Here is an 11,241-nt window from a genome sequence, read left to right on the forward strand (position 1 = left end):
CTGTCAGAGAGGGTAGGCGGAGCTAAGCGGCTGCTTCTCTGGTCTCTGCAAGTGTTGCGAGTAAACAGTAATCTACTATGGCTGAACAAACAAAGAAAAGATCGATGACTACAGATACAACTTCAAAAATAAGTGAAAATCCAAAGAAAAAGAAACAAATCGACGCTCAGATGAAGGCAAACAGTCTAAAAAGGAAAGCGACCGTCAGCGAGGAAAATCAAGAGTTACAACCGTTACAAAGGGAGCCAACCATAGACGTCTGGTTAAATTGGGAAGTGTCCTCCTGTAATTACTGTTTATTGCCATTAGGTGGCGCGCAAGAGAACTAAACTGAAATCTCTGAGATTGTCAGTTTAAGGAGGTGTTGTTGGGTCCTGAGGCTAGACCAGATGAAAACAACTGTTTTAAACCAAGTTAAAAAAAAAAAACGTTTTCACATCAGACCTATAATGATCAGAAATTCCTTAATTTACTAAGTTAAGTGTGATGTGACAAAAGTAAAAAAAAAATGTAAGAACTATTTTTTACATCTGTGAAATTGGATTGGATTGCATGAAACACATGTTAAAATAATTTTGTTAAACTAACTTTGTAACTTTATTCCTGCTTACAAACAGGAATAAAATGATAAGGGGGATGACATGAAGCTAAAGGCCAAGGGCCGGAGTCAAACCTGCAGCCGCTGCATCGAGGACTGTGACCTCTAGGATGCCTGCTCTACCCACTGAGCTTAACCGGCGCTCCTTCACAAAAACTTTACAGCAGTTTGTAAGAATATCCTGTAAAAAACAGGATATCTGGCTGATGGAGATACACAGTGTGTGAGTGTGTTTGCATGAGATTTCAGCTTTCCACCTCCATATTCTTTTGAGAATATGCATATTCTTTCTGACAAATGGGGCGTTAATGATCAAAACACAGCTCTCAGAGTCCCTTAAAGAGGCTGTCACATTCAGCAGGCAGGCTGAGGAGAGGAGGGGGAGTTGTTGTGTGTCAAAGGAACAGGTAACTCTGCTTCCACAGGAGAAATTAGAGAGAAGACGTCAGTGAAAAATGTGGGTAGGAGTTTAGTATGAGAAAGGTTTGACATGCTCATTTGACTAAAAGAGTGTGTATGGCTGCACAGAGGGCACAATAGTCTTTACCCTTCCTGCATTGTGGTCCACATAAAAACAACACTGTTGATATAGAACTTTTCTCACTTCATAGCTATACAGCAAAGAAAGAATAGGAGATAGATTGAAGAGAAAACTGTGCAACCCCCCATGATTCACCAGCCTAAGCAGACACATGAAGTATTGAAGGCAGAGAGAAAGGAGAGGTAGGTAGAGAGTCAATCTGACAGCCGGCGGCAGCTACTTCACATTCAGCCCGTCTTAATCAGTCCTATTGTGAATAACTGAATACTGAATCACTTGTGATGCATATTTCTCACTCCGGCTCTGGCTTTGTAATACAGTATGTGAGCTGAGACGGAGGCCTTGACGAGTAATGCTTTCAATTATCTTTCAGCGACTACAGGAGCTATCCATCATCAGCCTTTGTTGTTTTCATTTCCTCTAATTGGCATTTTCATTTGCTGCCAGTTAGAAGTGATCCTGTCTCCATGTGCAACCTGAGGCGCTAAACCTTTTACTATTCTCTATGACTTTGTCTTCTTTTTCTTCTCCTGTTCTTCTTGCGTCCAACCTACTATTCTCTACCTGTTTCCAGGCAGAGATAAATTAAAGGCCTTCCCGATCTGGATATTTCTCAATTTTTCTCATATTCTACATATAACACTTCCTGTTTCACATCTTATTATACTGTAGTTTTACCAGAATTCAGCTGTTAAATGTTACTCGCATATACTGTATTTCCCCCTTAATGAAAACTGTGATTAAAGGTACGGCACAAGTTCTCAAAGTGAGGCCCTAGGACCCCTGGGGGTGCGCAAACCATAACCTGGGGGTCCGTGAAATACTTATAATAAATTTATAATAATTTATAAAATTGTGCTGTATCATTAAAAACTGCATGTCTACAGATGACGACCATTTGCGCCAATGAAACAAGCGTCCATTACTCCCACCCACGTTAGCTTACCAATAGGACCAACGACCAATAGGAGTGCAAATGTTTGTAAGCACATGCTTAATCGGTGTAAGGATTATGAGGGGGTCCCTGGTCCCCTTACATGTGGAGGTACCAGAGACGCAGTTTGAACTTTAAGGATTCGGGGTTCACAACTCCTGAAGAAGAACGTGTAACGAGTTGAAACTGAGAGTTATGTGCTCCTTGGGGCAAAAACTTTTATATTTCAGTATTGCATAAATCACAACAAAGGAATAGACTGAATTTACATTAGAACTAGGTTAGGTTTGAACTGACACAAAGCTGATGCTGCAGGATACAGATCCCAGCTATTCTCCAAAGATAACCATTGCACGCTCAGGGGTGGGGTCCATCCCAGGATATCAATTGTCATCTTTTGCCACCATGACACCCCTATTAACATTTACAACAACGGTATTCTCACCGAGGCTCCTTTACTTTTTGCATTGCTGGTTTTTGCTCTGGGCCTAGCTCTGGTTGCTGTTGTCTCTTCTCTTTGGGAACAAACGGCGCATATCCTTTGTTCAATCATGTCAAAGAGTGTTCTTTAAAGGCATCAGCTGAAGAAGTGTAACCTCTTTCTCTTTGCCTGTAGAGGGTTCAGGCTATAAAAGTGCTCATGCAGTTTTATCAAAGTAATCTGTCACAAATTTGGAAACTCTTTGTATTTTCTTTTAATTGAGCAAGACGTTACAAGAACTATTTTTTCTGTCTTTAGGAGAAAAATATAGATTATAATGTAAATCCCTTCCTGCAATTTGGGCTACAGCAACTATAGAGTTCAGTTAAGCTCTGCACACTGTGCCTTCAGGAAGCATTGATGGCTGACCAGGATCAGGGTGCGATCAAAGTAGGCTTTATGTTAATTGATTTTGTTTGGCTCAACTATGTCTAAATGCACGTTGGACAGGATTAGTTCTGTCCTCAGATGGCGCAACAGTAACCCTTCGATTCCACAGGATCCGTCTCCGGTGCGTTCCGTGTGCGCCGCAACCTCCGGATCCGATCGCGCCCATTCAAGTTTTCGCTTCAAACACGCGTCAAGCTCAACAAAGCAGATCGTTCCAAACAGGAAGTCATACACGAAAGCAGCATACAGCATCCGGTCATTTCAAAATAAAACACCATGTTCAGACCGGTACAGACTCCCGTTTTTTCCCGTTTATTTAAAGATCAACACACTGAAATCTCGAAAAAAAGAACACTGGTAGAAGCACAAAAATCACGGAATGATTTCCAAATGAGCAGATAATCAACCTCGGATGTACAAACTGAACTGTAGTTTGTGTGTTGCTCCGAGAAATTGAGAATTGAGAAATCACGCGATTATGTAGTTCTGCCGCAATCTTGTGATCTCGCGAATCCAGCTGCTTGGGCCAGCGCTCTGCTGCACGTGGACCAGACACGATGGCACAGACGGATCCTGTGGGATCGAGGGGTTATGTAAATGAGCTACAACTTCCTGTTTCCTCATCCTACTAACAAGAAGCAAGAAGAAGGCAACAGGATGCAAGCCTTCAAAATAAAACTCATAGCTGGAATCTCAGTTTCCCAAAAGCACCCCTTTGCTCCCTCTACATATCTCTCTTTCATTATTCATGGATGACATGAGTTGCTTAGGAAGGCTTTGCCCAATCCCCCCCCCCTTGCAGAATATGTCGAAGCAAAGCTGAAACCAATCCGGCTTAAGACCCTCTGCGTTTCCTCACAGCGCCTTTCCAGTGCTGTAGTCTTACTGAGAATTACCTGGAAATCGGGCTTCTGCATGTGATAGGGATTGCAGTTTGGAAGCAGGTTATCCTTTCAGAGCCCTGGGATGACTGGACACAGCACCTTGTTGTTTTTCCACCCCCCCAAATCTGCAGGTGAACAATAGTAGCAGAGAAGCTGGCAGCCTTGTTTTCTGTGTTTCCTGCTGACGAGGGACAAGGGAAAGTGCAAAAGTGGAGCAAACATCTAAATATAACGGAGAGACACGTTTAATTCCCTGCATGCCCCTGTGTGAGTGCATTTACTCTACGCCTTGCTGCAAGTGGGAGCATGTTGGTTCTTTAATTTGAATCAATACAAACCTGAAGTCAGCATGTCGTGCGCTTTGATGCGAGGCAGATCTTTGTTTATCTGCGTGCAGTTGAGGGCCTGGATATTGTTTAAGTGTGTTGCAGGTCTAAAGCTTTGGGCTTTAGCGAGTTGAGTCTTTCCATTAACTATTGAAAACAACATCTGCTTTGGAGAATTCCTTGTCAGCGCTCCACATCTTTGAAGAATCATGTAACACGGGGGCTCCTGCTGCGTCTGAACACTCATAATGCATAACTTTTATCATGGCGGATTTAAAAGAACAAGAAAAAACAGGACAAATCCTGATCGCCAAGAGCTTTTCTTGACATGATTTTGTGTGTCAGGAGATTTCGCAGACAAAAGTTTGCACTGACACAATCCTAAACCCCATTTTAATTCCTGCTAAAGTTTCTTGTCTCCAGTTGCAAATTAGGACAAAACGTGTGGATGGATTCAATTTGTGCATTAGCCGATCGTATTCAAGGGAGCGCTTCGACGTGGATTCCTGGGGAGGACTCCCGGAACATGATTTCAGCTTTGTAATTAAAATTTCATCAAGTAATGAAGCGAACTGGAGGCTAAATGAGCGTAAAGGTTAATCATCTGCTCAATAGCTGGAAGGTCAGACTCTGTGTACTCTGGATTATGTGAGATATAATGTGCGTGTGCAGGGCAGGCTGCTAATATGAGCTGTGCGCTGACATGAAACTAATGGACATGTTAGGTGTGAGCTCTGACAAGCACTGTCGATTAAAGGTTAATTGTTTATTATCTGGATGCGTGCGAGAAACACCAACAATGCAGCGGGAAGGAAGCCGAAACTGTTAACGACCTTGAGACAGCAGAGGGACACAGGAAGTGTGTAATCTGTGTGTATTCAGGAGAGAGAGTCTGATTTTCCTCTGAATGCTGATTAGCACGAGGCCTTTGTGCCCGGGTACTGTTGAGTAAATAATTGCAGGTGAATAAGTCGACCCTGAGAGTCTTATTGGGAAACATTGCAGAAATCACCTAATGGTCCATATCCATCTGCTGCTTTAATGAACCCCCTCTCTTCTACTCTCTCCCGTTTCTGCTTCCTTCTAGAGATGGGAGGTTCAATTCTTTTTACTGACTCGAGTTTGTATGAGTCACTCATTAAAGAGAGTTGGGATACGAGTCAAGACCTCTGTCGCCTCTGGTTTAGCACCTAATTGATCAATTCCTGTTAGTAAAGCGAGTCATTTCTCAGGGTTGGTGACGCTCTTATTCCCATGATTGTGTGCAGAAAAAGTGTTTTTGTTCCTAGCCGTGTTGGGAGAGCGGGTACTGAGTGAGTGATTCGTTACACTCGAGTCAGACCTTCAGCTCAGGGCAGAGAGCGAGTGCCGGGTGCCGGACTGTGCGAGCAAGTACAGAGTTGAAACAAGCGCCAAAGTGGTTGTTTTTTCGCACAAGGTCAGGCTTATACGGTGGTCTCGCCTCAAATTCATAGTTTGCAGTGGCTAGTAGTGGGTATGAGGGGTGAGTCAGTAAGTGGAGATGAAGACTCGTTACTCCAGAGTCAGTAAAAAGAGTTGTTCGCTCCGAAAGATTGACTCATGACGCACATCAATACTTTCTTTCACCTTTAGGCAGTGTTGTCTTTACTTAAGTCCCAAGTAAGTCTCAAGGCATTTGGTCCAAGTCTTAAGCAAGTCTCGAGTCATTTTTTATTGGGCAAGTCAAGTCAAGTCCTTAGTTAAGGCAAGTCAAGTCCCGAGTCAAGTCCATCCAAGATCCAGCACTCTTACCTGTAGTATCAGGTCTTTATAAAGAGCAAAGACTAGTAGTTAGTAGCTCATCTAATAATGATATTATTGGCCGATTTATAACCTGTTCAAAAAGTATGACAATGAATTGTATCTGTATTATCTTGACACGGACGCAGCCATGATGATGGTCTGAGACAGTATTGAGTAGAAACGAGTACGACTGATGAGGCTTCTCTTTGGGGAAAAAACATCAGGTAGCGCAGGTCTTTGATGTTGCGTGTTGCCATAGCGAGAAGTTTGACTGACAGCCAGTCATCCAATCATGACACTCACATACGGGGGAGCTGTTTGAGTCGCCCAATCATGATTCCAAGTTTGTGCTGCATACGTGATAGTTAGACAGAAACCTGACAGCATTGAATTATATCATTTTATATTTAACAGCTAACATTCAAACTTATGAATCAAGTCATCCGAGTCATTATGCTTCAAGTCAAGTCAAGTCTCGAGTCATTTATTTTTTGTCAAGTCAAAAGTCATCAAAACAGTGACTCGAGTCCACATCTCTGCCTTCAGGACTCAGATATCTTCAGTTTGATTTTGTGCTAATCCCTCGCCACATTTCCGCCTTCAATCTGTCAGTGCACCTTTTTGTCCCTCACTCTGCCTCCCTCTCGTGCTGTCGCTCCTCTCGCTCCTCTTCTCCTTATACCTTCATTTTGCTCTTCCATGCATGAACGAAATGCTGAAGAGACAACATCAGCATGTTTGTTTGTTTCTTTTCCCACTTCAGGTAGAAAATGAGCAGTCAGTATATTCATTTAGAGGTCTAAACCTCCACACTGTGAGCCAAGGAAATTATACTGTTTCCATGATGGTGTATAGCTATTCAGTGAGTGTGCCATAAAATACTCATTTCCTGAATGATGCTCCATTTTCTTGTCTATAAACACGAAAACGAACCAATTAAGAGTCCAAAGTGCTCGGGCCAAGAGCAGCAAAATGTGCATCCCATTATCACGCAATACAAATAACAGCCTTTTACCTCAGGCAACACAAATAAAGCCCAAATGGGGACTACTTACATACAGACAATTACAGTGTCATGCACAAGAAGAATTCAAGTGTTTTTGTCATTCTTTTTTTTTACATCCATTTTTACAAGCATTTATTTACAAGTTTAATTGTTTACATGAAAAATAAAGAATGTGACATGAGCATTCTTTGGTTCAGGTTTTCAGCTTGATCCTAAATGCTCCTGATCGCCCTGCTGAACAACTCTCTGATTCTTTTCATTCAGCTCCTCTTCACTTTCACAGGAGCTTCTTCAACAGGTGACCACACCTCCTCCTTCTCCTCCTCTTCCTCCTGAGCTGCATGTTAGCTGACAGCTGCTTCTTCTTCAGCTGAGCCTCCTTCAGCTCCTCCAGTAGCTCCCGCTCCGACAGACATGTTTGAAAAGCCGTCACAGGAGCCAGGACAGGCTGGTACAGCGGGATTTAGAGAAAGGATGGCTGGAGCATCTTTAACAGTGGGCTCTTCTTCTGTTACAAGATCAGGAGTGAGTTCCTCCTCAAGAAGCATCTTATCGTAGGAGTCGTCCACACTGAGTAAAACATTACAATCAGTTAAAGAATCAATCGATTGGTGTACAGTTCTTTACAATTCATTCAGTCAAGCATCAATCCAACCTGACTGACACCAAAACACTGTCACTTACTACAAGCTGGTGTCCATCTGCTCCTCGAGGTGCACCATGGAGATGAACGGGTGCTTCAGGGCCTTGTCAGGACTGATCCTCTGCTCAGGGTCCGTACGAAGGAGACATTTCAGGAGGCTGACGAAAGCTCTCAGATCCTCAACTTCGATGGACTCCTCAACCTCTGGGTCGAGCTGGAAGTGAAACAAAAGTTAAAAGACAGTTTCAGTTTATCTACTTCCTGTCTCCCAACAACAAAGAAGGGTAGTATGAATTCCTTCTGTAGTCATTGAATGGCTCACTTACTGTAACAAGCTCATCCAAGTTATTGACAGCGTTCTCACATTCTTTAGGCTCAATGCCGGTCGCCTGCTGGTACTCCATCGGAGTCTACAGGAACAAAACATGTCGGATACGAAAAAAACATCTTGTCAACTTACAGATTAAATTGTGTTATCAGCTCTTGAACAAGCAGAACAAGGTTACGTACCTTCAGCCACCATTTTGGATAGTCCCAGTAGCGGTTCACCTTGAAGAACTTCTCAGTGAATCTCCCGGCGCTGAGGAGGTGGTCAGCCGGCTGGCCCAGCATGTCCACAACGTTCCTCATCTGGAGAAGAGAAAATATAAAGAATCACATCAGCCGACATCCAACATCAAGTCCCTGGTTGGGTTAGGACATTTGACAGGGGCAGTATTTCATAAGCTGTGCAGTTAAATCTCAATATAACGTGTTACTTACCAGCTGGTACTCACAGGGGACCCCAAACAGGTGGCTGGAGAGGTACAGCAGAGACAGGACACAGCCGAGACCCCACATGTCGATTGCCTCTGAGAAGGGGAGGCCCAAGGTCACTTCAGGTGCCCTGTTTGAAGAGAACAAGAGCCACAAGAGCTGCTGGGTATATCCTTGAACTTGAAATAACCTCTGAGAGCTGAGACAAACATCAGTCGATCTTTGCAGATTGTACCTACCTGTACCCAAGAGCCTGCACTGTCAGACCAGCCTTCACCTCAGACGTCTTCAGAGACAAACCAAAGTCTATCAGTTTGACTCTGAAGGGCTGGTTCTCCTGGTTCATCAGCATGACGTTATCGGCCTTCAGGTCAGCGTGAATAACACCGATGTTCTTAAGGGCGTCAAAGGCCGTCAGCAGCTGCTGCGCTATCGGTCGTATCTCATTGAGAGACAGCGGCTTCCTGTGTCTACCATTCAGCAGCTGGTAAAGATTTCTGTCCAGCAGCTCAAAAGCTAGACATGTGAAACCTTTGTGCTCAAACCTTTCAAAGAACTGAACAATGTTTGTCTTGATCGGGTCAAGAGCACCGATAGCTGCGAGCATTTTAATCTGTAGAGAGAAGAGAGAAAATCACAGATAACAGTTCATTAAAGGCAACAGGAAATATGTCAAAAAGCCTGCTTATTCAAGAGACTTGGATGAAGTACCTCTCTTCTGGAGGCTCTTCTGTCCTCACATGTAATAATCTTGAGGGCGACGTCCTTTTCTGTGATTAAATTCACACATTTGGCAACTTTGCTGAAGGATCCTTTGCCCAGGAAGTCCAGGACGAGGTAACGACTTGTGTTACTGTTCAGTATGTCGTTCTGCTGAACCTCTAAGTCCTCTGACTTCTTCTTATCTGTGTTGTGTGTTTGAGTCATGTGTCGAATAGAAAATATTGCAAAATACATGAAATGAGAAAAAGGATCAAAAGCTAATGTCTGCAATATTCAGATCATGTTACTAAAGTAATAGAGGCAGATTCTCAAGGAGCAATTAATGTTGTGGACTCTGAAATATGTTGCAGTAGAAGTATAAAGTAGCATAAAACTTAAATACATAAACTAACAGTAGCAGTAGTAGTTGTACTTTTAGCTCAGTAAAGAAGTTAATGTACTTTGTTACTTTCCACTACTCTGTGTGTGTCACTGTGTGTGTGTTCAGTTGTCTTACCGTGTGTATCTGCCGTCAAACAGCTGGATGAACTCGAACTTTGTGACATTTTAACAAAAAAAAGGGGTTTTACACACAAACGTGGCAAACTGAAAGTCTTCAACTAACTCGGTCAGTGAATTGTCTTCATCTGAAGGTGTAACTGAGCTGTGGACCATTTTATACCACAACAGCATTCAGTTCCATTCGGTAGATGTTTCTATGACGATCACTTTTTGGTTAATGCTGTTTAATATTTTCAATGACTTTTTCGCCAGCAGTTTCAGGCATTAAAAATAACTACATAGAATTAATGAATCTTGTCGCTGATGGTCTGGTTTGCTTCTGTAGGTCATTAAGAGTAATCAGAATAAATTTCAGTCTGTTTCATAACCACTAAAAAACTCCTCACAGGAGCTTTAAGTAGACATTTGTAACTTTATCCTTTATTGTCAGTAACACAGAACTCATTAAACACCTCTAACACATTTATTCAGTCTCCAACCAGTGTAAGCCTGGAGAGGTCATGCTGTTGGTTCTGTGTGTTTTCATGCGTGCCCTGTGTGTTTGCTTGCATAAATCAAATTTTGACATGACTTCACCACTGAGACAGCAGAGATTTTAATTACTTATTCATAACATTAAATGAAAGCCGTCTATCAAACTATTGACATATAAAAATGGCTGAGGATTATTTCAGATCATTTGAAGCTTATAATAAAGTCATAAACATATTAGCACCATCTTGACATGCTAACTAGGGGTATAGTTTATTGGTAACGCTTTATATTAAGGTCCTTGTAATAAGCATTAGTTAATAGATAATAAGACCCTTATCAGTCCTTATAAGATGCTTATTAACATTAAATATATATTAATAAGACTAAATAAGTGTTAATAATAGTATTATAATCATGTTTATTGTTAGATTATAACACATTTATAAGCACTTATAAGAAACTTGTAAATAATTTATAGACAAGGACCTTATTATAAAGCGTTACAAGTTTATTGTTCATGTTGCAATATTACAAATCTTCAAGCAGTTTGCACAATTCATTGTAATATTCAATCACCTCCAGCCTGTTCAGAAGTGCCTGTATTTGAACAGGTGGTGGTATTTTAAAAAGAAATTATAAGAAAACGACCTCTGCAGCTCACACTGAATGATCACACCGTATAAATAAGTTGTAATTTTTCTTGTTATTGAGGATGAAAATGCCAAAACAAGAATTAAATGTCCACAGAGCAAATGACACTCTGTTGGTGCGGACTGGCAGCAGATATCAGCTCCCTCTAAAGAGCTTTCTTTTAAAGCAGTGTGCCTTTACAATCACACTGTGACACTTTTACACCAAATGTGCCAAATAACAGAGCGAAAGTAACAGATACAGATTTGGGGATTAGGTGATAAGTGACTTTATTTCTCCTCTGTCAGTATCAAACAACATGAAGGGGACTCGCACTGAGTAGCTCGGGGGACAGGACCTGCATGTATGAGTACAAACAAACGACATCCAGCTTTAAAAGAAGCTGTAAGGGTCCCTGTGTTGTATTTATGATGGACTTTTCATTAAAATTCTGGATCTCTCTGTGCATTTGGGAAATGTCTGGAGGTTTTAGAGCCATTGTAAAAAACATGCTTTTATTGTGGCTGAGTTACAGCCAGTCAGTCCTAAATGCCTAGAAAAGCTCAGGCATGGTATCAGAGGGCTCATGT

The sequence above is a fragment of the Semicossyphus pulcher genome, unplaced genomic scaffold, assembly GCF_022749685.1.
Source record: "Semicossyphus pulcher isolate SPU_LCO1_2020_fin unplaced genomic scaffold, fSemPul1.0.p SCAF_11, whole genome shotgun sequence".
In the NCBI taxonomy this organism is placed as follows: domain Eukaryota; kingdom Metazoa; phylum Chordata; class Actinopteri; order Labriformes; family Labridae; genus Semicossyphus; species Semicossyphus pulcher.